A 5,000-nucleotide genomic window follows, 5' to 3' on the forward strand; every position below is an offset into this window, starting at 1 on the left:
CTGCCCCTTTTACTAACAAAGAACGCATTAATTTATATGCATAGTATTTGGCTAATTTACATACAATACCATGCACACTATGGGCTCGATGTATCATTGACTTTTCTTTCGTATCCTGACCGTGATGTATTAGTCATTTTCACCCCATAACTTAGTTTCATCCCTGCTGCAGTAGTTTAAAAATCCATATGTTCCAATATTAACTAAATCGAGTTATTAAATCCAATTGATTAATCTTGCTACATACTAGTAATTGATTTATTAAAATGTTTGAATATACTGTTACTTGATTGATTACTGGTTTTGTTGGGTTATTCCACAGCCTACCGCGGACGGGAGCTCCCAGGGGGGCGGCGCACAATTGGCCGAGGCTTGCCTGCATGCTGCCCAGGAGCTGCATTGTCCGCCGATGCTGTAACTCTTGGGCGGCTGCATGGCGAGTCCGCAGTGTGAAAAAAAAGTGGTCGGCTAAAGGCACACGCTTCAGAGGACAGCGTGTGTTAGTCTTCGCCCTCCCGAGTCAGCGCAGGGGCGGTAACGGTTAATTGTATATAACTGAAAAAAAATAGCAGACGACTAAATTTATAGTAAAAAAAAAAAAAAAAAAAAAATTGAAGAAAAAAATACATATACGTTTTTAAGCAATTCAGATTTTGCGGCCGATGTATTTATTTTCAAAAGGCTTTCTTCAGGTGCTGCATATTTTTGTCTTGTCTTTTTATTTTTTTATTTTTTTTTTAAAATGTGCACGACTACACGTGACCACCTTCATATAAAAAGCCCCAGCAGCCCAGGCGTATCTGTCAGTAGCAAAAGGTGGAGGTGGATTACATTGACCGAAAATGAGCGATCAGACTCAGCACTCGGCAGGGGACAGGCAGAGGCAACGTAAAGTGAAACGGCACTGCTTACTTTTTCATTTTAACTTGTATTCCTTTTCTTTTTTATTGTTTAACTTTGTCCTTTAATATATACAGCCCGTCCATTAGTTTCTAAAATTGCATTGATATACTGTATCATTTTGGAATTTTTTTTTTTTAAATTTTTTTTAAAAAACAAACCACCTCTTCAATCTAATACGTGTATTCAACATGTGCAGTCTGCAATGGGAGTGACATTCCCATTAAGCCAATCACAGAGATAGTAAAACAGCCAATCAAATGGCGCACAGGATCAGTTTCCTCACTCACACACAGAGCACAACAGAAGATTCCAAAATTGTTAGCCAGATTATTTTTTCAACAATTAATTGACAGCAAGGCAATATGTCTGATTTGCAGTGCAACAGTTGCAGTTATGAATGACAGATTATAACATCCAACGTCACCATGATACGCTGCACAAATTATTATTTGTTTATTTAGCAGACGCCTTTATCCAAGGCGACTTACAGAGACTAGGGTGTGGTGAACTATGCATCAGCTGCAGAGTCACTTACAGTTACGTCTCACCCGAAAGACGGAGCACAAGGAGGTTAAGTGACTTGCTCAGGATCACACAATGAGTCAGTGGCTGAGGTGGGATTTGAACCGGGGACCTCCTGGTTACAAGCCCCTTTCTTTAACCACTGGACCACACTGCCTCCTAAAGCAACGTATTCTGAGTTTACTGGAAATGAAAGAAGCCATGGAGTCTCAACAAAAGGTTTTTCTGAAAATGAGAAGCAAAAATTAAAGTGGTGTGGATTCCATGAACACAACCACAGGAAAAGTACTTTAACCCTCCTATTATGTTCAAAATGTAGGTACATCTGTTATGTTTTGGGTCATATTGACCCGATGTAATTTCAAGATAATTTAAAACAGCCTTAAATTGATTAAATATTTTTATTTGCAAAGGTTTTACTCTTTTATGCTCTTTTAGTCCGGGAGCTGTGATAAAACTTCTTTAACTGCCAACCTGGGAGCTCCTCATTTTGGAATGTCTTTACCAGTAAGATGCTGTTGCAATACTGACAAAATTAGGCTCTGCCTTATAGATATATATATATATATATATATATATATATTGTTTGTTTATAAATATCTCCAGACAGGTGCAGCCATTTCCAGAAATAATAATACTACAAATATAATAAAATAACAAATTAAAAGAAGTTTATTTTATTCCTGCACACAAATCTACACAGATAAATGCCACGGGTCACAGTGACCCAAAACACCTTATTTGTACACAACACACACACACACACACACACACACACACACACACACACACACACACACACACACACACCTCAAGAGGTTCCGTTTTCTGTGTATAAGTTCATGACCAACTTATGAAAAGTCATAAAATATTATACAGAAATGAAAAATAGCATTTAAGCTAATTGGAAACAAGTGTCAAGTCAAATAGACCCAAAACCCAATAGGAGGGTTTCAAGTCATGGAAAGTGCAGAAATACTTTGGAAGAAACTAACTGGGATTACAACAGAGGGTTCACCATATATGACTAGCAAATGAGTGGACTGGTTAGCAGAGTGCTGAAAAAAAGAAGTGCTAAGTGTCCAGACAGAAGTCATAAAAAGGTTAATTTCATATCGGTACTGAGATTTCCATTGAAAAGACATACAGTACTCTATTTCCTCCATTATATTATATTTGTGATACCGAGTTCTTTTGCTTCTAGTTATATCTGCCTATTTTTGTATTATAAAATACATTAAGTAATAAGTTGATTAATTGATTGAAACCAAGCCAGCATACTTATTGAAGATAAAAAATCGTGTAGTGGGGGTAATGTGTTGTGTAAAGTAGTATATTTGAGTATATTGGTCTACATACAATTTTTATAGATTTTTTAGGTATGATGTATAATTATTATTTTTTATTTTTTTTTAAACGGTGCGGCCCACCAAGTGAAGTCTTAACTTAAATGCCCCATGCTAGTTAATCAAAATGAACAAATCTGTTCTAAAACTGAATGAATCAAACTAAAAATCGAGTCAGTAAAAAGAATCTAACTGAACACTTTCAGCCCAGAAAAAGTAGTTAAAATAGCACGTCTATTAGTGGTTTAAAACCTGGTTTTCATACACACTAATAAATGATCACTTGCACACCAAGATTAACGCACTTTAGTAAATACCATGTGAATACAGCTCACCTCATTATTCTGAGCTAGATGCTCATTTAAATACATCAGCATATATGACCATAAAATGCATATTTCATTCCAATTACCATCGTGTGAAGCAGTAAATTTAGTCCACATCATAATATGCCAAGTACCGCACACGATAATGATTTCTGTATTTACTATTGCAATTTTATTCATGAACATGCACACGAATTGCAATTCGTCAATCAATTGTAAATGAGGCCAAAATCTGGAAACTAGGTCTGTGTACCTAACAAGATAAGACTTAACTAAACTGATGTTATTATGTGCATTTGAAATGCAACAACTGCAAACATCAAAACTATTCAAACATTGATTGAGTTTATCTACAAGTAACTCTAGATTACAACTTAATACTAAAGGTAATTGAAACTTCTTCCGAACTTAACTTGTTGAAACAAAAATGCAGTCTTTATTCCAACACAGACGCTTCTTAACACCATCACTGTGTGTAATGTGCACAAATCCTGCAAGCACGTGTACGTAATCATACTGAAGCCTGCTTGCTTATGAAAATGTTTTATTCCTGCTTGTGTCTATACTTAATTCTGGTACCATGATTTCTAACTTCTATATTCTTCTTACTTTTGTGAGCCTTAACCCTTTGCAGACAGCCCATTATAATTTAAGACTAATTCATCTGATGAAATTGCACACAATGCTGTGACAAGTGTTATTTTTCTTTTTAAAATTAGCATAAAAACCCTTTGTCAGACAAAATCAACTAAATAGCAGTTAGTCCGGTCTGTAAGTCAAGATCGATATTGTATTTTTATTTTTTAGCTGCGTTTATTTTTTTTTTCTGCCAAGAGTCGGCGACCGTAACGTGTAGCCTTACAGCAAGGGTGTCAAACATATCTCCTGGTGCGCTCGGACTGTCAGCTAAGATCAGCCCGAGTGTTGCACTTCACTCCTATTTGTTAAATAAAATAGCTATCTATTTTGGAAGATAAAAGTTGTATGCTTGGATTCTTACCGCCGCTACAATTGGGGTCCGTTTCTGCCTGCAATATTATGCTACAGGTCATACTTGCAAAACGCGTATATTAAATCAACGTTTTAATTCTCTTTCATGATGCAATCCTAGTTTTTGTTAAGTGGAATGCAAAAAAAGAAATACAACAGCGAGTACATTTTTTTTTTTTTTTTGTACAACACCCACTTAACGTGTATTTTATTTGAAGTGTTTATTCAAGTTAAAAACCAAATCTTAGTTTATTAACTACTTTGTTTTTTGCGAATACACAACAAGGGCAGTGATTTGAAAAAAAAAAAAAAAAAAAAAAGTGTTGGCTACTTTGTTTTTACTTGAAATAAATACACACGAGATAACTACTGTAATGCTTTCTTTGTTTTGTAGTTAATTCACGAGGGTACAGTACATAAGAACATACGAAAGTTTACAAACGAGAGGAGGCCATTCAGCCCATCTTGCTCGTTTGGTTGTTAGTAGCTTATTGATCCCAGAATCTCATCAAGCAGCTTCTTGAAGGATCCCAGGGTGTCAGCTTCAACAACATTACTGGGGAGTTGGTTCCAGACCCTCACAATTCTGTGTAAAAAAGTGCCTCCTATTTTCTGTTCTGAATGCCCCTTTATCTAATCTCCATTTGTGACCCCTGGTCCTTGTTTCTTTTTTCAGGTCAAAGTAGTCCCCTGGGTTGACACTGTCTATACCTTTTAGGATTTTGAATGTTTGAATCAGATCACAGCGTAGTCTTCTTTGTTCAAGACTGAATGGATTCAATTCTTTTAGCCTGTCTGCATACGACATGCCTTTTAAACCCGGGATAATTCTGGTTGGTCTTCTTTGCACTCTTTCTAGAGCAGCAATATCCTTTTTGTAACGAGGTGACCAGAACTGAACACAATATTCTAG

General features: G+C 36.2%; 1 protein-coding gene across 4 annotated transcripts in view; it reads right to left on the bottom strand.

Annotated features, from left to right (window-relative positions):
• The window catches only part of washc5 (WASH complex subunit 5), a 152,007-nt gene that overhangs the window by 127,592 nt on the left and 19,415 nt on the right, over window positions 1-5,000 (bottom strand). The window lies entirely within an intron of this gene.

Source organism: Acipenser ruthenus, chromosome 3, assembly GCF_902713425.1.
Source record: "Acipenser ruthenus chromosome 3, fAciRut3.2 maternal haplotype, whole genome shotgun sequence".
Lineage (NCBI taxonomy): Eukaryota > Metazoa > Chordata > Actinopteri > Acipenseriformes > Acipenseridae > Acipenser > Acipenser ruthenus.